Consider the following 26,243-nt stretch of genomic DNA (forward strand, 5'->3'; position numbering starts at 1 on the left):
TTTTAAACTGTTGCTTATGGCGGTCTCTGTGAGCTTCTCAGTGACATTCAGCCATCCAGGTATCCCGCCTGCAGTAGACGGAATGTGGCAATGGAACGCTGGCTGCGCGTGTCATAATAGGCTCTGAGCCTTTATATACCTGCGCACAGCAGCAGCCACCTTCAGTCTGCTGCTGGACAGCCAGCAGCAGCAGCAGCAGGAGAGGTAATTAATCAGCAACCCTCCTGCTAAGGGTAGACAGCTGCTCGTTCCACCCACCCCCCCGCCTTAATTGGTTCTCCTCCCTTCCAACGGTGTTGAGGCGGGTGGGAACAGCCGGGGGTTGAGGGTACTGTGCTAAAAGAGGTGGAGTTATGCAGATCTAAAACGCGTGGATTGCAGCAGCAGCAAGCCGAAAAGTGCAGGCATGTGAGGGATCTAGAGGTTGACAGCATGTCTTCTTAACGGGAGTCCAGGTGGCCATCTCCACAAATGGACTTTTCAGAATCCTTGGGTGGCACCGTAGTCGGAAACCAATTCTGGTTATCGCTTCTCGGCCTTTTGGCTAAGATCAAGTGTAGTATCTGTTCTTATCAGTTTAATATCTGATACGTCCCCTATCTGGGGACCATATATTAAATGGATTTTTAGAACAGGGAGATGGAAAAAGAGCTTGCTCTGTCCACTCCACGCATTGACCTGGTATTGCAGTATCTCCAGGACCGGTGCACCCCTTCTTTAATGCAGTTTCTAAAATCAGAAAGAATTGAATTCAATGCTTTTTGTTCATTTTGCTTGTTTGTCGGATTTTGGGATGGACTCTTTGGCTTTGCTTTTCTTCTCCTCATTGGATTTTTCATGTTAAAAGTTGCAGAAGCCAGATGACAAGCTCATTTTGGTTCAACTTCAGCAACTGTGCATTGCATTGCCATGTAATGTAATGTAATGCAATGCTATCTATCTAGCTCTCCCTCTATACTTCCTTTTGGATAAACAGACATATTAGGCAAGCATTTTGGAGCTTTCACCTAAATAACTACAGGTGGTGAGATAAGCTGCACAATATAATTGACCTTTCAGTATATTGTTGCACACACACCATCTATTTAGCAAATGCCCTTGTTATCAACAGCAGCCTTTTAAACTCACCTGAGCTAACAGGTATGTGAGCTGGTTACTCTGCTGCGCTTAAAATTTCTTTTTTGGTTTGCTACAATGCCTTTTCTGAAACGTTGTCTCCCTCTGCTGGAACACTGACTTCTTTCATTTAATGCCTGCAGACTATAAAAGAGAAACCAACCCAAAAAGTTTGGTTGATTAGTCTGTGGCATTCTTTTAAACTGTTGCTTATGGCGGTCTCTGTGAGCTTCTCAGTGACATTCAGCCATCCAGGTATCCCGCCTGCAGTAGACGGAATGTGGCAATGGAACGCTGGCTGCGCGTGTCATAATAGGCTCTGAGCCTTTATATACCTGCGCACAGCAGCAGCCACCTTCAGTCTGCTGCTGGACAGCCAGCAGCAGCAGCAGCAGGAGAGGTAATTAATCAGCAACCCTCCTGCTAAGGGTAGACAGCTGCTCGTTCCACCCCCCCCCCCCCCGCCTTAATTGGTTCTCCTCCCTTCCAACGGTGTTGAGGCGGGTGGGAACAGCCGGGGGTTGAGGGTACTGTGCTAAAAGAGGTGGAGTTATGCAGATCTAAAACGCGTGGATTGCAGCAGCAGCAAGCCGAAAAGTGCAGGCATGTGAGGGATCTAGAGGTTGACAGCATGTCTTCTTAACGGGAGTCCAGGTGGCCATCTCCACAAATGGACTTTTCAGAATCCTTGGGTGGCACCGTAGTCGGAAACCAATTCTGGTTATCGCTTCTTGGCCTTTTGGCTAAGATCAAGTGTAGTATCTGTTCTTATCAGTTTAATATCTGATACGTCCCCTATCTGGGGACCATATATTAAATGGATTTTTAGAACAGGGAGATGGAAAAAGAGCTTGCTCTGTCCACTCCACGCATTGACCTGGTATTGCAGTATCTCCAGGACCGGTGCACCCCTTCTTTAATGCAGTTTCTAAAATCAGAAAGAATTGAATTCAATGCTTTTTGTTCATTTTGCTTGTTTGTCGGATTTTGGGATGGACTCTTTGGCTTTGCTTTTCTTCTCCTCATTGGATTTTTCATGTTAAAAGTTGCAGAAGCCAGATGACAAGCTCATTTTGGTTCAACTTCAGCAACTGTGCATTGCATTGCCATGTAATGTAATGTAATGCAATGCTATCTATCTAGCTCTCCCTCTATACTTCCTTTTGGATAAACAGACATATTAGGCAAGCATTTTGGAGCTTTCACCTAAATAACTACAGGTGGTGAGATAAGCTGCACAATATAATTGACCTTTCAGTATATTGTTGCACACACACCATCTATTTAGCAAATGCCCTTGTTATCAACAGCAGCCTTTTAAACTCACCTGAGCTAACAGGTATGTGAGCTGGTTACTCTGCTGCGCTTAAAATTTCTTTTTTGGTTTGCTACAATGCCTTTTCTGAAACGTTGTCTCCCTCTGCTGGAACACTGACTTCTTTCATTTAATGCCTGCAGACTATAAAAGAGAAACCAACCCAAAAAGTTTGGTTGATTAGTCTGTGGCATTCTTTTAAACTGTTGCTTATGGCGGTCTCTGTGAGCTTCTCAGTGACATTCAGCCATCCAGGTATCCCTCCTGCAGTAGACGGAATGTGGCAATGGAACGCTGGCTGCGCGTGTCATAATAGGCTCTGAGCCTTTATATACCTGCGCACAGCAGCAGCCACCTTCAGTCTGCTGCTGGACAGCCAGCAGCAGCAGCAGCAGGAGAGGTAATTAATCAGCAACCCTCCTGCTAAGGGTAGACAGCTGCTCGTTCCACCCCCCCCCCCCGTCTTAATTGGTTCTCCTCCCTTCCAACGGTGTTGAGGCGGGTGGGAACAGCCGGGGGTTGAGGGTACTGTGCTAAAAGAGGTGGAGTTATGCAGATCTAAAACGCGTGGATTGCAGCAGCAGCAAGCCGAAAAGTGCAGGCATGTGAGGGATCTAGAGGTTGACAGCATGTCTTCTTAACGGGAGTCCAGGTGGCCATCTCCACAAATGGACTTTTCAGAATCCTTGGGTGGCACCGTAGTCGGAAACCAATTCTGGTTATCGCTTCTCGGCCTTTTGGCTAAGATCAAGTGTAGTATCTGTTCTTATCAGTTTAATATCTGATACGTCCCCTATCTGGGGACCATATATTAAATGGATTTTTAGAACAGGGAGATGGAAAAAGAGCTTGCTCTGTCCACTCCACGCATTGACCTGGTATTGCAGTATCTCCAGGACCGGTGCACCCCTTCTTTAATGCAGTTTCTAAAATCAGAAAGAATTGAATTCAATGCTTTTTGTTCATTTTGCTTGTTTGTCGGATTTTGGGATGGACTCTTTGGCTTTGCTTTTCTTCTCCTCATTGGATTTTTCATGTTAAAAGTTGCAGAAGCCAGATGACAAGCTCATTTTGGTTCAACTTCAGCAACTGTGCATTGCATTGCCATGTAATGTAATGTAATGCAATGCTATCTATCTAGCTCTCCCTCTATACTTCCTTTTGGATAAACAGACATATTAGGCAAGCATTTTGGAGCTTTCACCTAAATAACTACAGGTGGTGAGATAAGCTGCACAATATAATTGACCTTTCAGTATATTGTTGCACACACACCATCTATTTAGCAAATGCCCTTGTTATCAACAGCAGCCTTTTAAACTCACCTGAGCTAACAGGTATGTGAGCTGGTTACTCTGCTGCGCTTAAAATTTCTTTTTTGGTTTGCTACAATGCCTTTTCTGAAACGTTGTCTCCCTCTGCTGGAACACTGACTTCTTTCATTTAATGCCTGCAGACTATAAAAGAGAAACCAACCCAAAAAGTTTGGTTGATCAGTCTGTGGCATTCTTTTAAACTGTTGCTTATGGTGGTCTCTGTGAGCTTCTCAGTGACATTCAGCCATCCAGGTATCCCGCCTGCAGTAGACGGAATGTGGCAATGGAACGCTGGCTGCGCGTGTCATAATAGGCTCTGAGCCTTTATATACCTGCGCACAGCAGCAGCCACCTTCAGTCTGCTGCTGGACAGCCAGCAGCAGCAGCAGCAGGAGAGGTAATTAATCAGCAACCCTCCTGCTAAGGGTAGACAGCTGCTCGTTCCACCCCCCCCCCCCGCCTTAATTGGTTCTCCTCCCTTCCAACGGTGTTGAGGCGGGTGGGAACAGCCGGGGGTTGAGGGTACTGTGCTAAAAGAGGTGGAGTTATGCAGATCTAAAACGCGTGGATTGCAGCAGCAGCAAGCCGAAAAGTGCAGGCATGTGAGGGATCTAGAGGTTGACAGCATGTCTTCTTAACGGGAGTCCAGGTGGCCATCTCCACAAATGGACTTTTCAGAATCCTTGGGTGGCACCGTAGTCGGAAACCAATTCTGGTTATCGCTTCTCGGCCTTTTGGCTAAGATCAAGTGTAGTATCTGTTCTTATCAGTTTAATATCTGATACGTCCCCTATCTGGGGACCATATATTAAATGGATTTTTAGAACAGGGAGATGGAAAAAGAGCTTGCTCTGTCCACTCCACGCATTGACCTGGTATTGTAGTATCTCCAGGACCGGTGCACCCCTTCTTTAATGCAGTTTCTAAAATCAGAAAAAATTGAATTCAATGCTTTTTGTTCATTTTGCTTGTTTGTCGGATTTTGGGATGGACTCTTTGGCTTTGCTTTTCTTCTCCTCATTGGATTTTTCATGTTAAAAGTTGCAGAAGCCAGATGACAAGCTCATTTTGGTTCAACTTCAGCAACTGTGCATTGCATTGCCATGTAATGTAATGTAATGCAATGCTATCTATCTAGCTCTCCCTCTATACTTCCTTTTGGATAAACAGACATATTAGGCAAGCATTTTGGAGCTTTCACCTAAATAACTACAGGTGGTGAGATAAGCTGCACAATATAATTGACCTTTCAGTATATTGTTGCACACACACCATCTATTTAGTAAATGCCCTTGTTATCAACAGCAGCCTTTTAAACTCACCTGAGCTAACAGGTATGTGAGCTGGTTACTCTGCTGCGCTTAAAATTTCTTTTTTGGTTTGCTACAATGCCTTTTCTGAAACGTTGTCTCCCTCTGCTGGAACACTGACTTCTTTCATTTAATGCCTGCAGACTATAAAAGAGAAACCAACCCAAAAAGTTTGGTTGATTAGTCTGTGGCATTCTTTTAAACTGTTGCTTATGGCGGTCTCTGTGAGCTTCTCAGTGACATTCAGCCATCCAGGTATCCCGCCTGCAGTAGACAGAATGTGGCAATGGAACGCTGGCTGCGCGTGTCATAATAGGCTCTGAGCCTTTATATACCTGCGCACAGCAGCAGCCACCTTCAGTCTGCTGCTGGACAGCCAGCAGCAGCAGCAGCAGGAGAGGTAATTAATCAGCAACCCTCCTGCTAAGGGTAGACAGCTGCTCGTTCCACCCCCCCCCCCGCCTTAATTGGTTCTCCTCCCTTCCAACGGTGTTGAGGCGGGTGGGAACAGCCGGGGGTTGAGGGTACTGTGCTAAAAGAGGTGGAGTTATGCAGATCTAAAACGCGTGGATTGCAGCAGCAGCAAGCCGAAAAGTGCAGGCATGTGAGGGATCTAGAGGTTGACAGCATGTCTTCTTAACGGGAGTCCAGGTGGCCATCTCCACAAATGGACTTTTCAGAATCCTTGGGTGGCACCGTAGTCGGAAACCAATTCTGGTTATCGCTTCTCGGCCTTTTGGCTAAGATCAAGTGTAGTATCTGTTCTTATCAGTTTAATATCTGATACGTCCCCTATCTGGGGACCATATATTAAATGGATTTTTAGAACAGGGAGATGGAAAAAGAGCTTGCTCTGTCCACTCCACGCATTGACCTGGTATTGCAGTATCTCCAGGACCGGTGCACCCCTTCTTTAATGCAGTTTCTAAAATCAGAAAGAATTGAATTCAATGCTTTTTGTTCATTTTGCTTGTTTGTCGGATTTTGGGATGGACTCTTTGGCTTTGCTTTTCTTCTCCTCATTGGATTTTTCATGTTAAAAGTTGCAGAAGCCAGATGACAAGCTCATTTTGGTTCAACTTCAGCAACTGTGCATTGCATTGCCATGTAATGTAATGTAATGCAATGCTATCTATCTAGCTCTCCCTCTATACTTCCTTTTGGATAAACAGACATATTAGGCAAGCATTTTGGAGCTTTCACCTAAATAACTACAGGTGGTGAGATAAGCTGCACAATATAATTGACCTTTCAGTATATTGTTGCACACACACCATCTATTTAGCAAATGCCCTTGTTATCAACAGCAGCCTTTTAAACTCACCTGAGCTAACAGGTATGTGAGCTGGTTACTCTGCTGCGCTTAAAATTTCTTTTTTGGTTTGCTACAATGCCTTTTCTGAAACGTTGTCTCCCTCTGCTGGAACACTGACTTCTTTCATTTAATGCCTGCAGACTATAAAAGAGAAACCAACCCAAAAAGTTTGGTTGATTAGTCTGTGGCATTCTTTTAAACTGTTGCTTATGGCGGTCTCTGTGAGCTTCTCAGTGACATTCAGCCATCCAGGTATCCCGCCTGCAGTAGACGGAATGTGGCAATGGAACGCTGGCTGCGCGTGTCATAATAGGCTCTGAGCCTTTATATACCTGCGCACAGCAGCAGCCACCTTCAGTCTGCTGCTGGACAGCCAGCAGCAGCAGCAGCAGGAGAGGTAATTAATCAGCAACCCTCCTGCTAAGGGTAGACAGCTGCTCGTTCCACCCCCCCCCGCCTTAATTGGTTCTCCTCCATTCCAACGGTGTTGAGGCGGGTGGGAACAGCCGGGGGTTGAGGGTACTGTGCTAAAAGAGGTGGAGTTATGCAGATCTAAAACGCGTGGATTGCAGCAGCAGCAAGCCGAAAAGTGCAGGCATGTGAGGGATCTAGAGGTTGACAGCATGTCTTCTTAACGGGAGTCCAGGTGGCCATCTCCACAAATGGACTTTTCAGAATCCTTGGGTGGCACCGTAGTCAGAAACCAATTCTGGTTATCGCTTCTCGGCCTTTTGGCTAAGATCAAGTGTAGTATCTGTTCTTATCAGTTTAATATCTGATACGTCCCCTATCTGGGGACCATATATTAAATGGATTTTTAGAACAGGGAGATGGAAAAAGAGCTTGCTCTGTCCACTCCACGCATTGACCTGGTATTGCAGTATCTCCAGGACCGGTGCACCCCTTCTTTAATGCAGTTTCTAAAATCAGAAAGAATTGAATTCAATGCTTTTTGTTCATTTTGCTTGTTTGTCGGATTTTGGGATGGACTCTTTGGCTTTGCTTTTCTTCTCCTCATTGGATTTTTCATGTTAAAAGTTGCAGAAGCCAGATGACAAGCTCATTTTGGTTCAACTTCAGCAACTGTGCATTGCATTGCCATGTAATGTAATGTAATGCAATGCTATCTATCTAGCTCTCCCTCTATACTTCCTTTTGGATAAACAGACATATTAGGCAAGCATTTTGGAGCTTTCACCTAAATAACTACAGGTGGTGAGATAAGCTGCACAATATAATTGACCTTTCAGTATATTGTTGCACACACACCATCTATTTAGCAAATGCCCTTGTTATCAACAGCAGCCTTTTAAACTCACCTGAGCTAACAGGTATGTGAGCTGGTTACTCTGCTGCGCTTAAAATTTCTTTTTTGGTTTGCTACAATGCCTTTTCTGAAACGTTGTCTCCCTCTGCTGGAACACTGACTTCTTTCATTTAATGCCTGCAGACTATAAAAGAGAAACCAACCCAAAAAGTTTGGTTGATTAGTCTGTGGCATTCTTTTAAACTGTTGCTTATGGCGGTCTCTGTGAGCTTCTCAGTGACATTCAGCCATCCAGGTATCCCGCCTGCAGTAGACGGAATGTGGCAATGGAACGCTGGCTGCGCGTGTCATAATAGGCTCTGAGCCTTTATATACCTGCGCACAGCAGCAGCCACCTTCAGTCTGCTGCTGGACAGCCAGCAGCAGCAGCAGCAGGAGAGGTAATTAATCAGCAACCCTCCTGCTAAGGGTAGACAGCTGCTCGTTCCACCCCCCCCCCCCGCCTTAATTGGTTCTCCTCCCTTCCAACGGTGTTGAGGCGGGTGGGAACAGCCGGGGGTTGAGGGTACTGTGCTAAAAGAGGTGGAGTTATGCAGATCTAAAACGCGTGGATTGCAGCAGCAGCAAGCCGAAAAGTGCAGGCATGTGAGGGATCTAGAGGTTGACAGCATGTCTTCTTAACGGGAGTCCAGGTGGCCATCTCCACAAATGGACTTTTCAGAATCCTTGGGTGGCACCGTAGTCGGAAACCAATTCTGGTTATCGCTTCTCGGCCTTTTGGCTAAGATCAAGTGTAGTATCTGTTCTTATCAGTTTAATATCTGATACGTCCCCTATCTGGGGACCATATATTAAATGGATTTTTAGAACAGGGAGATGGAAAAAGAGCTTGCTCTGTCCACTCCACGCATTGACCTGGTATTGCAGTATCTCCAGGACCGGTGCACCCCTTCTTTAATGCAGTTTCTAAAATCAGAAAGAATTGAATTCAATGCTTTTTGTTCATTTTGCTTGTTTGTCGGATTTTGGGATGGACTCTTTGGCTTTGCTTTTCTTCTCCTCATTGGATTTTTCATGTTAAAAGTTGCAGAAGCCAGATGACAAGCTCATTTTGGTTCAACTTCAGCAACTGTGCATTGCATTGCCATGTAATGTAATGTAATGCAATGCTATCTATCTAGCTCTCCCTCTATACTTCCTTTTGGATAAACAGACATATTAGGCAAGCATTTTGGAGCTTTCACCTAAATAACTACAGGTGGTGAGATAAGCTGCACAATATAATTGACCTTTCAGTATATTGTTGCACACACACCATCTATTTAGCAAATGCCCTTGTTATCAACAGCAGCCTTTTAAACTCACCTGAGCTAACAGGTATGTGAGCTGGTTACTCTGCTGCGCTTAAAATTTCTTTTTTGGTTTGCTACAATGCCTTTTCTGAAACGTTGTCTCCCTCTGCTGGAACACTGACTTCTTTCATTTAATGCCTGCAGACTATAAAAGAGAAACCAACCCAAAAAGTTTGGTTGATTAGTCTGTGGCATTCTTTTAAACTGTTGCTTATGGCGGTCTCTGTGAGCTTCTCAGTGACATTCAGCCATCCAGGTATCCCGCCTGCAGTAGACGGAATGTGGCAATGGAACGCTGGCTGCGCGTGTCATAATAGGCTCTGAGCCTTTATATACCTGCGCACAGCAGCAGCCACCTTCAGTCTGCTGCTGGACAGCCAGCAGCAGCAGCAGCAGGAGAGGTAATTAATCAGCAACCCTCCTGCTAAGGGTAGACAGCTGCTCGTTCCACCCCCCCCCCCCCGCCTTAATTGGTTCTCCTCCCTTCCAACGGTGTTGAGGCGGGTGGGAACAGCCGGGGGTTGAGGGTACTGTGCTAAAAGAGGTGGAGTTATGCAGATCTAAAACGCGTGGATTGCAGCAGCAGCAAGCCGAAAAGTGCAGGCATGTGAGGGATCTAGAGGTTGACAGCATGTCTTCTTAACGGGAGTCCAGGTGGCCATCTCCACAAATGGACTTTTCAGAATCCTTGGGTGGCACCGTAGTCGGAAACCAATTCTGGTTATCGCTTCTCGGCCTTTTGGCTAAGATCAAGTGTAGTATCTGTTCTTATCAGTTTAATATCTGATACGTCCCCTATCTGGGGACCATATATTAAATGGATTTTTAGAACAGGGAGATGGAAAAAGAGCTTGCTCTGTCCACTCCACGCATTGACCTGGTATTGCAGTATCTCCAGGACCGGTGCACCCCTTCTTTAATGCAGTTTCTAAAATCAGAAAGAATTGAATTCAATGCTTTTTGTTCATTTTGCTTGTTTGTCGGATTTTGGGATGGACTCTTTGGCTTTGCTTTTCTTCTCCTCATTGGATTTTTCATGTTAAAAGTTGCAGAAGCCAGATGACAAGCTCATTTTGGTTCAACTTCAGCAACTGTGCATTGCATTGCCATGTAATGTAATGTAATGCAATGCTATCTATCTAGCTCTCCCTCTATACTTCCTTTTGGATAAACAGACATATTAGGCAAGCATTTTGGAGCTTTCACCTAAATAACTACAGGTGGTGAGATAAGCTGCACAATATAATTGACCTTTCAGTATATTGTTGCACACACACCATCTATTTAGCAAATGCCCTTGTTATCAACAGCAGCCTTTTAAACTCACCTGAGCTAACAGGTATGTGAGCTGGTTACTCTGCTGCGCTTAAAATTTCTTTTTTGGTTTGCTACAATGCCTTTTCTGAAACGTTGTCTCCCTCTGCTGGAACACTGACTTCTTTCATTTAATGCCTGCAGACTATAAAAGAGAAACCAACCCAAAAAGTTTGGTTGATTAGTCTGTGGCATTCTTTTAAACTGTTGCTTATGGCGGTCTCTGTGAGCTTCTCAGTGACATTCAGCCATCCAGGTATCCCGCCTGCAGTAGACGGAATGTGGCAATGGAACGCTGGCTGCGCGTGTCATAATAGGCTCTGAGCCTTTATATACCTGCGCACAGCAGCAGCCACCTTCAGTCTGCTGCTGGACAGCCAGCAGCAGCAGCAGCAGGAGAGGTAATTAATCAGCAACCCTCCTGCTAAGGGTAGACAGCTGCTCGTTCCACCCCCCCCCCCCCCACGCCTTAATTGGTTCTCCTCCCTTCCAACGGTGTTGAGGCGGGTGGGAACAGCCGGGGGTTGAGGGTACTGTGCTAAAAGAGGTGGAGTTATGCAGATCTAAAACGCGTGGATTGCAGCAGCAGCAAGCCGAAAAGTGCAGGCATGTGAGGGATCTAGAGGTTGACAGCATGTCTTCTTAACGGGAGTCCAGGTGGCCATCTCCACAAATGGACTTTTCAGAATCCTTGGGTGGCACCGTAGTCGGAAACCAATTCTGGTTATCGCTTCTCGGCCTTTTGGCTAAGATCAAGTGTAGTATCTGTTCTTATCAGTTTAATATCTGATACGTCCCCTATCTGGGGACCATATATTAAATGGATTTTTAGAACAGGGAGATGGAAAAAGAGCTTGCTCTGTCCACTCCACGCATTGACCTGGTATTGCAGTATCTCCAGGACCGGTGCACCCCTTCTTTAATGCAGTTTCTAAAATCAGAAAGAATTGAATTCAATGCTTTTTGTTCATTTTGCTTGTTTGTCGGATTTTGGGATGGACTCTTTGGCTTTGCTTTTCTTCTCCTCATTGGATTTTTCATGTTAAAAGTTGCAGAAGCCAGATGACAAGCTCATTTTGGTTCAACTTCAGCAACTGTGCATTGCATTGCCATGTAATGTAATGTAATGCAATGCTATCTATCTAGCTCTCCCTCTATACTTCCTTTTGGATAAACAGACATATTAGGCAAGCATTTTGGAGCTTTCACCTAAATAACTACAGGTGGTGAGATAAGCTGCACAATATAATTGACCTTTCAGTATATTGTTGCACACACACCATCTATTTAGCAAATGCCCTTGTTATCAACAGCAGCCTTTTAAACTCACCTGAGCTAACAGGTATGTGAGCTGGTTACTCTGCTGCGCTTAAAATTTCTTTTTTGGTTTGCTACAATGCCTTTTCTGAAACGTTGTCTCCCTCTGCTGGAACACTGACTTCTTTCATTTAATGCCTGCAGACTATAAAAGAGAAACCAACCCAAAAAGTTTGGTTGATTAGTCTGTGGCATTCTTTTAAACTGTTGCTTATGGCGGTCTCTGTGAGCTTCTCAGTGACATTCAGCCATCCAGGTATCCCGCCTGCAGTAGACGGAATGTGGCAATGGAACGCTGGCTGCGCGTGTCATAATAGGCTCTGAGCCTTTATATACCTGCGCACAGCAGCAGCCACCTTCAGTCTGCTGCTGGACAGCCAGCAGCAGCAGCAGCAGCAGGAGAGGTAATTAATCAGCAACCCTCCTGCTAAGGGTAGACAGCTGCTCGTTCCACCCCCCCCCCCCCCGCCTTAATTGGTTCTCCTCCCTTCCAACGGTGTTGAGGCGGGTGGGAACAGCCGGAAGTTGAGGGTACTGTGCTAAAAGAGGTGGAGTTATGCAGATCTAAAACGCGTGGATTGCAGCAGCAGCAAGCCGAAAAGTGCAGGCATGTGAGGGATCTAGAGGTTGACAGCATGTCTTCTTAACGGGAGTCCAGGTGGCCATCTCCACAAATGGACTTTTCAGAATCCTTGGGTGGCACCGTAGTCGGAAACCAATTCTGGTTATCGCTTCTCGGCATTTTGGCTAAGATCAAGTGTAGTATCTTTCGAAAAGGCGGTTTTGTATGTTGGCCGCCCTAGTAGATTGATACATTATGCACACTGGGGTTTAGGCGCTTGTTAGTACGCCAGGTGGCTAATATAGTCATCTGGTGGAAAGCATGGCCCCCCAGGATCGACGCCATTGGGCCGGGGAAGATCGAAAGCCCGAAGTGTGAAGTGCCCCAGGAGTGGTGACCCTGGGGTGCCTTAACTCACTGGGATTGGGAACCCCACTTGAGTTTATGGCACATTTGCACAAGCACTTCAATATTTCTTTCTTCGCACACACCCTTATTCTGGGCCTTCTGGCCTTAGGATGGGGAATTTTTTCAATTCCCGGTCGAAGGTCCGGGCAGTATTATACTGTGAAACCTTCACTATTTATTTAATTTCTTTGTCACTGTGTGTCCACTTATTCACGTGTGTCACGTCCTACTAGGATTTTGTCGGGATGCGGTTCCCTTATGGGTTCCTCTCTTGGCAGGTCTAGGGGGGGAGTGTGTGGCCATCAGGTTCCGCTCTCCCCTGAACCCCCCTGGCTCTCCTCTTTCGGGAGGAGAGCGTTGTTGGCTCCCCTCTTCCGGGAGGGGAGCACAGTCTTTGGCTCCCAGTGCCTTGCTCGGGTGAGAACTCGGGCAGGTGCTGGGGGTAAGATTGGGTCGCCTCTGGCTTCGGCTGGAGGTGGCTATTTGTCCCTGTTCCTCGCTGTGGCCTTCTGGCTCGGAGGGACGGGGAATGGTTTGGGGGACCCTTCTCCTTTTGGAGAGGGTTTCAAGAAGACCAGCATCCTACTGCACTTTTTTTGTGGCACTTGTCACTTTTTTAAGCGCACTCGGGTTTTGTACACGAATTCGGGCTTTCGATAAAAAAAAATCTGTTCTTATCAGTTTAATATCTGATACGTCCCCTATCTGGGGACCATATATTAAATGGATTTTTAGAACAGGGAGATGGAAAAAGAGCTTGCTCTGTCCACTCCACGCATTGACCTGGTATTGCAGTATCTCCAGGACCGGTGCACCCCTTCTTTAATGCAGTTTCTAAAATCAGAAAGAATTGAATTCAATGCTTTTTGTTCATTTTGCTTGTTTGTCGGATTTTGGGATGGACTCTTTGGCTTTGCTTTTCTTCTCCTCATTGGATTTTTCATGTTAAAAGTTGCAGAAGCCAGATGACAAGCTCATTTTGGTTCAACTTCAGCAACTGTGCATTGCATTGCCATGTAATGTAATGTAATGCAATGCTATCTATCTAGCTCTCCCTCTATACTTCCTTTTGGATAAACAGACATATTAGGCAAGCATTTTGGAGCTTTCACCTAAATAACTACAGGTGGTGAGATAAGCTGCACAATATAATTGACCTTTCAGTATATTGTTGCACACACACCATCTATTTAGCAAATGCCCTTGTTATCAACAGCAGCCTTTTAAACTCACCTGAGCTAACAGGTATGTGAGCTGGTTACTCTGCTGCGCTTAAAATTTCTTTTTTGGTTTGCTACAATGCCTTTTCTGAAACGTTGTCTCCCTCTGCTGGAACACTGACTTCTTTCATTTAATGCCTGCAGACTATAAAAGAGAAACCAACCCAAAAAGTTTGGTTGATTAGTCTGTGGCATTCTTTTAAATTGTTGCTTATGGCGGTCTCTGTGAGCTTCTCAGTGACATTCAGCCATCCAGGTATCCCGCCTGCAGTAGACGGAATGTGGCAATGGAACGCTGGCTGCGCGTGTCATAATAGGCTCTGAGCCTTTATATACCTGCGCACAGCAGCAGCCAACTTCAGTCTGCTGCTGGACAGCCAGCAGCAGCAGCAGCAGGAGAGGTAATTAATCAGCAACCCTCCTGCTAAGGGTAGACAGCTGCTCGTTCCACCCCCCCCCGCCTTAATTGGCTCTCCTCCCTTCCAACGGTGTTGAGGCGGGTGGAAACAGCTGGGGGTTGAGGGTACTGTGCTAAAAGAGGTGGAGTTATGCAGATCTAAAACGCGTGGATTGCAGCAGCAGCAAGCCGAAAAGTGCAGGCATGTGAGGGATCTAGAGGTTGACAGCATGTCTTCTTAACGGGAGTCCAGGTGGCCATCTCCACAAATGGACTTTTCAGAATCCTTGGGTGGCACCGTAGTCGGAAACCAATTCTGGTTATCGCTTCTCGGCCTTTTGGCTAAGATCAAGTGTAGTATCTGTTCTTATCAGTTTAATATCTGATACGTCCCCTATCTGGGGACCATATATTAAATGGATTTTTAGAACAGGGAGATGGAAAAAGAGCTTGCTCTGTCCACTCCACGCATTGACCTGGTATTGCAGTATCTCCAGGACCGGTGCACCCCTTCTTTAATGCAGTTTCTAAAATCAGAAAGAATTGAATTCAATGCTTTTTGTTCATTTTGCTTGTTTGTCGGATTTTGGGATGGACTCTTTGGCTTTGCTTTTCTTCTCCTCATTGGATTTTTCATGTTAAAAGTTGCAGAAGCCAGATGACAAGCTCATTTTGGTTCAACTTCAGCAACTGTGCATTGCATTGCCATGTAATGTAATGTAATGCAATGCTATCTATCTAGCTCTCCCTCTATACTTCCTTTTGGATAAACAGACATATTAGGCAAGCATTTTGGAGCTTTCACCTAAATAACTACAGGTGGTGAGATAAGCTGCACAATATAATTGACCTTTCAGTATATTGTTGCACACACACCATCTATTTAGCAAATGCCCTTGTTATCAACAGCAGCCTTTTAAACTCACCTGAGCTAACAGGTATGTGAGCTGGTTACTCTGCTGCGCTTAAAATTTCTTTTTTGGTTTGCTACAATGCCTTTTCTGAAACGTTGTCTCCCTCTGCTGGAACACTGACTTCTATCATTTAATGCCTGCAGACTATAAAAGAGAAACCAACCCAAAAAGTTTGGTTGATTAGTCTGTGGCATTCTTTTAAACTGTTGCTTATGGCAGTCTCTGTGAGCTTCTCAGTGACATTCAGCCATCCAGGTATCCCGCCTGCAGTAGACGGAATGTGGCAATGGAACGCTGGCTGCGCGTGTCATAATAGGCTCTGAGCCTTTATATACCTGCGCACAGCAGCAGCCACCTTCAGTCTGCTGCTGGACAGCCAGCAGCAGCAGCAGCAGGAGAGGTAATTAATCAGCAACCCTCCTGCTAAGGGTAGACAGCTGCTCGTTCCACCCCCCCCCCCGCCTTAATTGGTTCTCCTCCCTTCCAACGGTGTTGAGGCGGGTGGGAACAGCCGGGGGTTGAGGGTACTGTGCTAAAAGAGGTGGAGTTATGCAGATCTAAAACGCGTGGATTGCAGCAGCAGCAAGCCGAAAAGTGCAGGCATGTGAGGGATCTAGAGGTTGACAGCATGTCTTCTTAACGTGAGTCCAGGTGGCCATCTCCACAAATGGACTTTTCAGAATCCTTGGGTGGCACCGTAGTCGGAAACCAATTCTGGTTATCGCTTCTCGGCCTTTTGGCTAAGATCAAGTGTAGTATCTGTTCTTATCAGTTTAATATCTGATACGTCCCCTATCTGGGGACCATATATTAAATGGATTTTTAGAACAGGGAGATGGAAAAAGAGCTTGCTCTGTCCACTCCACGCATTGACCTGGTATTGCAGTATCTCCAGGACCGGTGCACCCCTTCTTTAATGCAGTTTCTAAAATCAGAAAGAATTGAATTCAATGCTTTTTGTTCATTTTGCTTGTTTGTCGGATTTTGGGATGGACTCTTTGGCTTTGCTTTTCTTCTCCTCATTGGATTTTTCATGTTAAAAGTTGCAGAAGCCAGATGACAAGCTCATTTTGGTTCAACTTCAGCAACTGTGCATTGCATTGCCATGTAATGTAATGTAATGCAATGCTATCTATCTAGCTCTCCCTCTATACTTCCTTTTGGATAAACAGACATATTAGGCAGGCATTTTGGAGCTTTCACCTAAATAACTACAGGTGGTGAGATAAGCTGCACAATATAATTGACCTTTCAGTATATTGTTGCACACACACCATCTATTTAGCAAATGCCCTTGTTATCAACAGCAGCCTTTTAAACTCACCTGAGCTAACAGGTATGTGAGCTGGTTACTCTGCTGCGCTTAAAATTTCTTTTTTGGTTTGCTACAATGCCTTTTCTGAAACGTTGTCTCCCTCTGCTGGAACACTGACTTCTTTCATTTAATGCCTGCAGACTATAAAAGAGAAACCAACCCAAAAAGTTTGGTTGATTAGTCTGTGGCATTCTTTTAAACTGTTGCTTATGGCGGTCTCTGTGAGCTTCTCAGTGACATTCAGCCATCCAGGTATCCCGCCTGCAGTAGACGGAATGTGGCAATGGAACGCTGGCTGCGCGTGTCATAATAGGCTCTGAGCCTTTATATACCTGCGCACAGCAGCAGCCACCTTCAGTCTGCTGCTGGACAGCCAGCAGCAGCAGCAGCAGGAGAGGTAATTAATCAGCAACCCTCCTGCTAAGGGTAGACAGCTGCTCGTTCCACCCTCCCCCCCGCCTTAATTGGTTCTCCTCCCTTCCAACGGTGTTGAGGCGGGTGGGAACAGCCGGGGGTTGAGGGTACTGTGCTAAAAGAGGTGGAGTTATGCAGATCTAAAACGCGTGGATTGCAGCAGCAGCAAGCCGAAAAGTGCAGGCATGTGAGGGATCTAGAGGTTGACAGCATGTCTTCTTAACGGGAGTCCAGGTGGCCATCTCCACAAATGGACTTTTCAGAATCCTTGGGTGGCACCGTAGTCGGAAACCAATTCTGGTTATCGCTTCTCGGCCTTTTGGCTAAGATCAAGTGTAGTATCTGTTCTTATCAGTTTAATATCTGATACGTCCCCTATCTGGGGACCATATATTAAATGGATTTTTAGAACAGGGAGATGGAAAAAGAGCTTGCTCTGTCCACTCCACGCATTGACCTGGTATTGCAGTATCTCCAGGACCGGTGCACCCCTTCTTTAATGCAGTTTCTAAAATCAGAAAGAATTGAATTCAATGCTTTTTGTTCATTTTGCTTGTTTGTCGGATTTTGGGATGGACTCTTTGGCTTTGCTTTTCTTCTCCTCATTGGATTTTTCATGTTAAAAGTTGCAGAAGCCAGATGACAAGCTCATTTTGGTTCAACTTCAGCAACTGTGCATTGCATTGCCATGTAATGTAATGTAATGCAATGCTATCTATCTAGCTCTCCCTCTATACTTCCTTTTGGATAAACAGACATATTAGGCAAGCATTTTGGAGCTTTCACCTAAATAACTACAGGTGGTGAGATAAGCTGCACAATATAATTGACCTTTCAGTATATTGTTGCACACACACCATCTATTTAGCAAATGCCCTTGTTATCAACAGCAGCCTTTTAAACTCACCTGAGCTAACAGGTATGTGAGCTGGTTACTCTGCTGCGCTTAAAATTTCTTTTTTGGTTTGCTACAATGCCTTTTCTGAAACGTTGTCTCCCTCTGCTAGAACACTGACTTCTTTCATTTAATGCCTGCAGACTATAAAAGAGAAACCAACCCAAAAAGTTTGGTTGATTAGTCTGTGGCATTCTTTTAAACTGTTGCTTATGGCGGTCTCTGTGAGCTTCTCAGTGACATTCAGCCATCCAGGTATCCCGCCTGCAGTAGACGGAATGTGGCAATGGAACGCTGGCTGCGCGTGTCATAATAGGCTCTGAGCCTTTATATACCTGCGCACAGCAGCAGCCACCTTCAGTCTGCTGCTGGACAGCCAGCAGCAGCAGCAGCAGGAGAGGTAATTAATCAGCAACCCTCCTGCTAAGGGTAGACAGCTGCTCGTTCCACCCCCCCCCCGCCTTAATTGGTTCTCCTCCCTTCCAACGGTGTTGAGGCGGGTGGGAACAGCCGGGGGTTGAGGGTACTGTGCTAAAAGAGGTGGAGTTATGCAGATCTAAAACGCGTGGATTGCAGCAGCAGCAAGCCGAAAAGTGCAGGCATGTGAGGGATCTAGAGGTTGACAGCATGTCTTCTTAACGGGAGTCCAGGTGGCCATCTCCACAAATGGACTTTTCAGAATCCTTGGGTGGCACCGTAGTCGGAAACCAATTCTGGTTATCGCTTCTCTGCCTTTTGGCTAAGATCAAGTGTAGTATCTGTTCTTTTAAGAACACAAGAGCTACGATCTACACTTGACGAGAGCGATCGAACTCGGAAGGAGAAGAGCTTCGGAGTCCAGCTGACATCGGAGAAGGAAGGCGGATATCGGTGGGAGGAAGAAGCTCTAAAGAATCCAGAAGAAGACGAAGACTCGGAGAAGAATCGGGCTGTCCTGTGGAATCTTCGAGTAAGAAAATCATCGAGACAAAGACCTTTCGGGGAATTTGTCCAGAACACGACGGGAGAAGAATCTGCATAGCTCCACCCATTTCGGGAAGAGCTCCAGATCCAGCTCCAAGAAGTAACTGCAGGAGGAAAGCCATGGCAAGCGCTGCGAGGAAGGCCGAAAAGAAGAGCCTGGAGCAGGGGACAGCCAGGAGGGCCCAGCCAGGAGCCGATTCTGACCCCAAGGACTCTGCCTCCACGACTGGCCAGCAGAAGGGACCCCAGAAGCCCCGCCAAGAAGCTCCAGCCCTGGAGCCATGGATGCGGCAGACGGTGGCCCTGAAACTGAAGGAAGTGGATGGGAGGGTGCCGGACATGTCCTCGGACGTGTTCTGCCAGAAGATGCTGCTGGATCGAGGCTTCTCCAGGTCGGACACCCTCAGCATCCAGACCTTCTTGACGGGGATCTTCTTCGTCACCTTCGCCACTGTGAACACCTGCAGGAGGTTCTGGGAAATGGTAAGCGCAAAAGGACCGGATAATTCTTTCTCTGCCTTTACAGGTAGCTGCCCTATCCAGAGGGACGAAAGGAGGATCACGGTCTCCATGCGCAACCCGCACACCCCAGGCCAAGACATCTGTACCTTCCTGAGACGCTTCTGTTTGGTTGTGAAGGAACCCTCTCACATCCTGAATGGACTCGGCTTCTGGACAGGTAAGTGGTCGGTGACTGTTAGACTTCACAGGGACCTGGCGTACTCAGACGGACTTCGGCACCTGCCCCCGACATTCTCCCTGGGCAACTCCTACGGCCTCATCTATTACCCGGACATGCCGCGGAACTGCAGGAGATGCGGCAAGAACGGCCACGAGATGAAGGACTGCAAGGAGGATGCCTGCAGGATTTGTCGAGTGACGGGACACAGCTCGAAAGACTGCCCGAAGAAGACGTCTTGCAACCTGTGTGGGCTGGCGGCTCATCTGTACAAGGATTGCCCCAAGCGTGAGAGATCCTGGGCATCGGTGGTTGCGACGACCCCAGCTCCGGAGGACAAGGCCCCGACGACCAGGCCTGTGAAGGTCAAGGACGCGACGACCAAGGCCCCAGCGGCCAAGGCCGAGACGACCAAGGCCAAAGCGGTCAAGGAGTCGGTGGCCAAAGCCCCAGCGACGGTCCCAGCAGCTCCGAAGCAGAAGAAAAAGTCAAAGGAGGGTAAGAGTTCTGTCACCCCTCTCTCGATCCCTCCCCCTGCCACCCCCGTCCAACCCCCCCCACCCCGGCCACCCCTGCTGAGGATTCCACTTCCTCTTCCTCCTTCCCCTACTCCTCAGCAGGTGTCCTTTCCCCTGCCCCGGCAGCCACTCTCCCTCCCCAGACCATGGTAGCGGTGGAATTAACCTTTCCTCCACCTGCCGCTATCTATTCCGAGGAGGATTTTCCCCTTCTTGTCTCCCCAGTTCCAACCCGGGGAAAGAGGAAGGTGGAGGACAGCCCTGCTACTGAATCCTCCAAAAAGAAGATTCTGGATTTCGTAGGCGAAAAGGAGGATACCCTCCCTGAGCCAGAAGAGATGGAGCACATGGTTGAGACCCTGGTGGCCGAGCCAGAAGAGGAGGAACTGGTGGTTGCCGAGATCGAGGCCGCGCTGCTTGACCAGATGGAGGAAGAGGGCCTGCTGGTGATCCCGTCACCAGCAGTCAACACCGACGAGGGACCACCCGACCGGAGTGGTAACTAAGGTGTATTGCCTGCGCTAACTTTTTCTTTTTTCCCTACATGATGGCTAATATTAACTTATTTTCCATTAATGTCAGGAGCATCAAGGACAAGTTCAGACGTCAGACTATTTATGCCTTCCTTACTTCCCAGTTGTGTGATGTTTATATGTTGCAGGAATGTTCCCTTCCCTCCTCTAGGTCCTTCAAACATCTGGCCAGGGAGTGGTCCCACGGTCCATCCTACTGGTCCGGTGGGGGTGACTGCAAGTCTGCGGGGGTCGCAATTCTGATCAGGGGGGGCGCATTCACGCTTGAGTCCATCCAGGAGCTCATCTGCGGCAGGGCTCTTGTTGTAGATGGCAACTGGGCGGGAGAACCTGTCAGGTTCATCAACGTGTATGCGTCCCCACTGAAGAATGAGCGTTTGGAGCTTTTCCAGACCCTGCGGCTTCAGCTTGCCACCACCAGGACCTTAGTGATGGCCGGGGATTTCAACTGCCCCATCGAGGAGGATGGTCGTAGTTCTGGCACATCTGCCAAGTTGGACATCACGTCCAAGCTGCTCATCGAGATGGTAACCGAGGCCTCTCTTCAGGACGTGGTGGGCTCCATGGGGAGAGGCTCCACGAACTATTCGTGGAGCCGACCCGATGGCTCACTCCGCTCCAGGATTGACTTTGTGTTCACCTCTCGGGCAGTCAGGCAGAGTAGGCACTCGATGGTCCCCTGCTTCTTCTCCGACCACAGAGCCATTCACTTACAAGGTGTCCTCGGCAACGGTTTTCCGTCCGGCCCCGGCTCCTGGAAGCTTAATTGTGCTCTGCTGGCTCAGGATGAAGTCGTGGAGGAGCTGAGAGCAGCCTACGCAATGTGGCAGTCCTACAAGGGTAGCTTCCAAACAGTCTCTGATTGGTGGGAATATGTTAAACTTGAGTTTCGCTGTTTCTTTCAGGCCAAGGGTCGACAACAGGCATGTGAGAAGAGGAGGGACTTCAGAGGGCTGCAGCGCGAGCTGCGGTCGCTGCAGGACCTTCTTCACTGCGGCTGGGACGTGAGGGAGGAGCTGGAGGAGACCAAGAAGAGCCTGAAAAGGCACTTTGAGGAGGAGTCCAAGCGAATCGTCTTCCGTTCCAAAGTGGAGAATCTGGAGAAGGGTGAGAAATGTAACTCATTCTTTTTCAGGAAACTTCATGCCGGTCACACGCCCCTGAACGAGCTGCGAGACGAGAGCGGAAACATGCGACGTGGGAAGGAGGACGTGATGAGGGTCGTCAGCGACTTCTACAGCGAACTCTACTCCCACAAGACTACCGACCCCGACGCTGCTGATAAGTTCCTGTCAGGTATCACTAACCATCTTGATCCTGCAGGCACGGCAGCCTTGGACAAACCTCTGATGGTGGGCGAATTGCTCTCTGCCGCTAAATCCTTTAGGACCGGCAGGACCCCAGGCAGTGATGGTCTTCCAGCGGAGCTCTATGTAGCGCTGGGAGACCTCATCTGTCCGGACCTGTTGGACCTGTACGAGGAGATGGTGGTGGAGGGTAGAATGCCTCCATCTTTGAGGGAAGGAATGGTCACGATCCTGTACAAGCGGAAGGGAGAGAGGTGCGACCTGAGGAATTGGCGTCCCATCACTCTGCTCAACGTGGACTACAAGATCCTGGCCAAGACGATGGCGACACGACTTAAGACGGTCATCGGACGGATCATCCACCCGGACCAGACCTGCGGCATCCCTGGACGTCGCATCGCAGACAGCCTCGCTCTCGTGCGGGACACGGTCGAGTACATCAAGGTCCGCCGCGCACACGCGGCCCTGGTCTCCTTGGATCAGGAGAAGGCCTTCGACCGGGTTTCCCACGAGTTCATGGGCCGAGCTCTGCACCGGTTAGGTTTGGGTAACATGTTTTGTTCGTATGTCCGTTTGATGTATTTTGATATCCACAGCTCGGTGTTGGTGAAAGGCTGGAAGACTGACCCCTTCCCTGTCCTCTCTGGGGTCAGACAAGGCTGCCCTCTATCACCTCTTCTTTTTGTTTGTGTTATAGAACTCTTCGCAGAGGCTATCCGGCAGAATGGAGAGATCAGAGGGATCACCGCACCGGGTCCGGGACGACACGAGGTCAAGTGCTCGCTCTACATGGACGACGTCACCGTCTTCTGCTCTGATCGTGGTTCAGTCGACGCCCTCGTCCAGACGTGTGAGAGGTTCGGCCGGGCTTCAGGGGCCAAAGTCAACTGCAGGAAGTCGGAAGCCATGCTCTTCGGGGATTGGCAGCCGGCCTCCTCCGCCCCCTTCCCCTTCAACATTCAACCGGATTTCCTCAAGGTGCTGGGAGTCTGGTTCGGGAAGGAAGGAGCGGCCCTCAAGTCCTGGCAAGAACGCTTGGCCAAGGTGAAGCAACGGATCGGACTCTGGAGCCTCAGACACCTCACTTGTGAGGGTAAGGCACTCGTCCTGCGTAATGAGGTCCTGCCCGTCTTGCAGTACACGGCGCAGGCCTGGCCCCCACACGTCACTGTGTGCAGGGCCATTACCAGGACAGTGTTTCACTTTGTCTGGGGATCCAAGATGGACAGAGTCAGGCGGGCCGTCATGTACAAGGAGCCTCGCAAGGGTGGGAAGGGCGTTCCAGATATCCCCACCCTCCTGCGATCCTCTTTTGTGTGTGATTGTGTTCGCCGGACTTTGCAAGTCAAGAATGGCTCCGCGGGCAGGTCCATGTCTCGCTTCTTCCTGCTTCCTCTTTGGAGGCGACTCGGCTGGGACAAGTGGGACAGCTCCTTCCCCTACAACTGGACGACGCCATGGTTCTACGGAGACGTCGTTCGATTTGTGGGGGAACATCAACTGGAGGGACTCAAGCCCGACTTGTGGAAGCCCAAAACTATCCACAAGCTCATCAGAGCCAAGGATGACGTGGAGAACATCACAGGACTTCACCAGGACACGCTGGAGACTGTGTGGACAAATGTGTCGTCTGACAGGCTGACCAACGGGCACAAGGACTTGTCGTGGATGGCGATTCAGGGCGGACTGCCCGTCCGGTCATTCATGCATGCCCGGAACCTGTGCAAGACCCGGTACTGCCCAAGGTGCCCCTTCGTGGAGGAAACATCTTTGCACACTTTTTGGGACTGCGGATTTGCACAGCGCCTGTTGACTGCCCTTGAGGACGACCTGAGGAACTCTGTCCTCAGGGCGAGCCTATCGCACCATTCTGTGCTTTACGGACTCTTCCCTGGGGTTCATACCGTCGGAGCCATCCAGGAGGCTTGGCGCCTTATGAACTGCTTCAAGGATGCCGTTTGGGTCGCCAGGAACCGGCTCATCTTGAGGAGGGAGAGGATGTCCATCCAGGACTGCCGCAGGCTGATCCACAGTCTGCTCAGAGACTATTCCATCGTGGACGGTCCGGAGGACGATGATGAGGACTAAACCCCTCCTCCCCCTCTCCCCTTATGTGTCTTGTCTTTCAATAAAGCTTCGGGCCTGTGATTTTCCCCTCCCCATCCCCTTTTTCCCAATCCCCATCCCTTATCACGGTTCGTCGTACTGTATTGATTGACATGCTTTTTCTTTCAGATTGAGTGTTTTGTGTAGCATAGGGGTGTGATGTGTCTAGTTAGTGCGTCGTATCCTCATGCTATGTAAATATGATGTAGAATTCTGTGTGTACTGGGCTGCGGCACTGTACACTGTCTGTTAACTTATTTTTTGTGCTAATAAAAGATATATTCAATCAAAAAAATCTGTTCTTATCAGTTTAATATCTGATACGTCCCCTATCTGGGGACCATATATTAAATGGATTTTTAGAACAGGGAGATGGAAAAAGAGCTTGCTCTGTCCACTCCACGCATTGACCTGGTATTGCAGTATCTCCAGGACCGGTGCACCCCTTCTTTAATGCAGTTTCTAAAATCAGAAAGAATTGAATTCAATGCTTTTTGTTCATTTTGCTTGTTTGTCGGATTTTGGGATGGACTCTTTGGCTTTGCTTTTCTTCTCCTCATTGGATTTTTCATGTTAAAAGTTGCAGAAGCCAGATGACAAGCTCATTTTGGTTCAACTTCAGCAACTGTGCATTGCATTGCCATGTAATGTAATGTAATGCAATGCTATCTATCTAGCTCTCCCTCTATACTTCCTTTTGGATAAACAGACATATTAGGCAAGCATTTTGGAGCTTTCACCTAAATAACTACAGGTGGTGAGATAAGCTGCACAATATAATTGACCTTTCAGTATATTGTTGCACACACACCATCTATTTAGCAAATGCCCTTGTTATCAACAGCAGCCTTTTAAACTCACCTGAGCTAACAGGTATGTGAGCTGGTTACTCTGCTGCGCTTAAAATTTCTTTTTTGGTTTGCTACAATGCCTTTTCTGAAACGTTGTCTCCCTCTGCTGGAACACTGACTTCTTTCATTTAATGCCTGCAGACTATAAAAGAGAAACCAACCCAAAAAGTTTGGTTGATTAGTCTGTGGCATTCTTTTAAACTGTTGCTTATGGCGGTCTCTGTGAGCTTCTCAGTGACATTCAGCCATCCAGGTATCCCGCCTGCAGTAGACGGAATGTGGCAATGGAACGCTGGCTGCGCGTGTCATAATAGGCTCTGAGCCTTTATATACCTGCGCACAGCAGCAGCCACCTTCAGTCTGCTGCTGGACAGCCAGCAGCAGCAGCAGCAGGAGAGGTAATTAATCAGCAACCCTCCTGCTAAGGGTAGACAGCTGCTCGTTCCACCCCCCCCCCGCCTTAATTGGTTCTCCTCCCTTCCAACGGTGTTGAGGCGGGTGGGAACAGCCGGGGGTTGAGGGTACTGTGCTAAAAGAGGTGGAGTTATGCAGATCTAAAACGCGTGGATTGCAGCAGCAGCAAGCCGAAAAGTGCAGGCATGTGAGGGATCTAGAGGTTGACAGCATGTCTTCTTAACGGGAGTCCAGGTGGCCATCTCCACAAATGGACTTTTCAGAATCCTTGGGTGGCACCGTAGTCGGAAACCAATTCTGGTTATCGCTTCTCGGCCTTTTGGCTAAGATCAAGTGTAGTATCTGTTCTTATCAGTTTAATATCTGATACGTCCCCTATCTGGGGACCATATATTAAATGGATTTTTAGAACAGGGAGATGGAAAAAGAGCTTGCTCTGTCCACTCCACGCATTGACCTGGTATTGCAGTATCTCCAGGACCGGTGCACCCCTTCTTTAATGCAGTTTCTAAAATCAGAAAGAATTGAATTCAATGCTTTTTGTTCATTTTGCTTGTTTGTCGGATTTTGGGATGGACTCTTTGGCTTTGCTTTTCTTCTCCTCATTGGATTTTTCATGTTAAAAGTTGCAGAAGCCAGATGACAAGCTCATTTTGGTTCAACTTCAGCAACTGTGCATTGCATTGCCATGTAATGTAATGTAATGCAATGCTATCTATCTAGCTCTCCCTCTATACTTCCTTTTGGATAAACAGACATATTAGGCAAGCATTTTGGAGCTTTCACCTAAATAACTACAGGTGGTGAGATAAGCTGCACAATATAATTGACCTTTCAGTATATTGTTGCACACACACCATCTATTTAGCAAATGCCCTTGTTATCAACAGCAGCCTTTTAAACTCACCTGAGCTAACAGGTATGTGAGCTGGTTACTCTGCTGCGCTTAAAATTTCTTTTTTGGTTTGCTACAATGCCTTTTCTGAAACGTTGTCTCCCTCTGCTGGAACACTGACTTCTTTCATTTAATGCCTGCAGACTATAAAAGAGAAACCAACCCAAAAAGTTTGGTTGATTAGTCTGTGGCATTCTTTTAAACTGTTGCTTATGGCGGTGTCTGTGAGC

General features: G+C 47.7%; 14 non-coding genes and 2 pseudogenes across 14 annotated transcripts; all 16 read left to right on the top strand.

Moving 5' to 3' along the window:
* Window positions 1-524: 524 nt before the first annotated feature.
* On the top strand, window positions 525-715 carry LOC141217005 (U2 spliceosomal RNA). The gene has a single exon (XR_012285883.1). It is a non-coding gene; the product is annotated as a U2 spliceosomal RNA (small nuclear RNA).
* Window positions 716-1,839: 1,124 nt separating this feature from the next.
* On the top strand, window positions 1,840-2,030 carry LOC141216277 (U2 spliceosomal RNA). The gene has a single exon (XR_012285317.1). It is a non-coding gene; the product is annotated as a U2 spliceosomal RNA (small nuclear RNA).
* A 1,122-nt stretch (window positions 2,031-3,152) lies between these two features.
* Window positions 3,153-3,343, top strand: LOC141217007 (U2 spliceosomal RNA). The gene has a single exon (XR_012285885.1). It is a non-coding gene; the product is annotated as a U2 spliceosomal RNA (small nuclear RNA).
* Window positions 3,344-4,465: 1,122 nt separating this feature from the next.
* LOC141216445 (U2 spliceosomal RNA) lies at window positions 4,466-4,656 on the top strand. The gene has a single exon (XR_012285479.1). It is a non-coding gene; the product is annotated as a U2 spliceosomal RNA (small nuclear RNA).
* A 1,121-nt stretch (window positions 4,657-5,777) lies between these two features.
* Window positions 5,778-5,968, top strand: LOC141217008 (U2 spliceosomal RNA). The gene has a single exon (XR_012285886.1). It is a non-coding gene; the product is annotated as a U2 spliceosomal RNA (small nuclear RNA).
* A 1,119-nt stretch (window positions 5,969-7,087) lies between these two features.
* On the top strand, window positions 7,088-7,278 carry LOC141217009 (U2 spliceosomal RNA). Its single transcript, XR_012285887.1, has one exon. It is a non-coding gene; the product is annotated as a U2 spliceosomal RNA (small nuclear RNA).
* A 1,122-nt stretch (window positions 7,279-8,400) lies between these two features.
* LOC141217010 (U2 spliceosomal RNA) lies at window positions 8,401-8,591 on the top strand. Its single transcript, XR_012285888.1, has one exon. It is a non-coding gene; the product is annotated as a U2 spliceosomal RNA (small nuclear RNA).
* A 1,123-nt stretch (window positions 8,592-9,714) lies between these two features.
* Window positions 9,715-9,905, top strand: LOC141217011 (U2 spliceosomal RNA). Its single transcript, XR_012285889.1, has one exon. It is a non-coding gene; the product is annotated as a U2 spliceosomal RNA (small nuclear RNA).
* Window positions 9,906-11,031: 1,126 nt separating this feature from the next.
* On the top strand, window positions 11,032-11,222 carry LOC141217013 (U2 spliceosomal RNA). Its single transcript, XR_012285890.1, has one exon. It is a non-coding gene; the product is annotated as a U2 spliceosomal RNA (small nuclear RNA).
* A 2,009-nt stretch (window positions 11,223-13,231) lies between these two features.
* Window positions 13,232-13,412, top strand: LOC141216756 (U2 spliceosomal RNA; annotated as a pseudogene).
* Window positions 13,413-14,531: 1,119 nt separating this feature from the next.
* Window positions 14,532-14,722, top strand: LOC141217014 (U2 spliceosomal RNA). Its single transcript, XR_012285891.1, has one exon. It is a non-coding gene; the product is annotated as a U2 spliceosomal RNA (small nuclear RNA).
* Window positions 14,723-15,843: 1,121 nt separating this feature from the next.
* LOC141217015 (U2 spliceosomal RNA) lies at window positions 15,844-16,034 on the top strand. The gene has a single exon (XR_012285892.1). It is a non-coding gene; the product is annotated as a U2 spliceosomal RNA (small nuclear RNA).
* Window positions 16,035-17,155: 1,121 nt separating this feature from the next.
* Window positions 17,156-17,346, top strand: LOC141217016 (U2 spliceosomal RNA). Its single transcript, XR_012285893.1, has one exon. It is a non-coding gene; the product is annotated as a U2 spliceosomal RNA (small nuclear RNA).
* Window positions 17,347-18,466: 1,120 nt separating this feature from the next.
* On the top strand, window positions 18,467-18,544 carry LOC141216903 (U2 spliceosomal RNA; annotated as a pseudogene).
* Window positions 18,545-24,107: 5,563 nt separating this feature from the next.
* Window positions 24,108-24,301, top strand: LOC141216735 (U2 spliceosomal RNA). Its single transcript, XR_012285754.1, has one exon. It is a non-coding gene; the product is annotated as a U2 spliceosomal RNA (small nuclear RNA).
* Window positions 24,302-25,421: 1,120 nt separating this feature from the next.
* Window positions 25,422-25,612, top strand: LOC141217017 (U2 spliceosomal RNA). Its single transcript, XR_012285894.1, has one exon. It is a non-coding gene; the product is annotated as a U2 spliceosomal RNA (small nuclear RNA).
* The last annotated feature ends 631 nt before the right edge of the window (window positions 25,613-26,243 follow it).

Source organism: Phyllobates terribilis, unplaced genomic scaffold (assembly GCF_046119375.1).
Source record: "Phyllobates terribilis strain yellow unplaced genomic scaffold, ASM4611937v1 Scaffold_236__1_contigs__length_3049075, whole genome shotgun sequence".
In the NCBI taxonomy this organism is placed as follows: Eukaryota; Metazoa; Chordata; class Amphibia; order Anura; family Dendrobatidae; genus Phyllobates; species Phyllobates terribilis.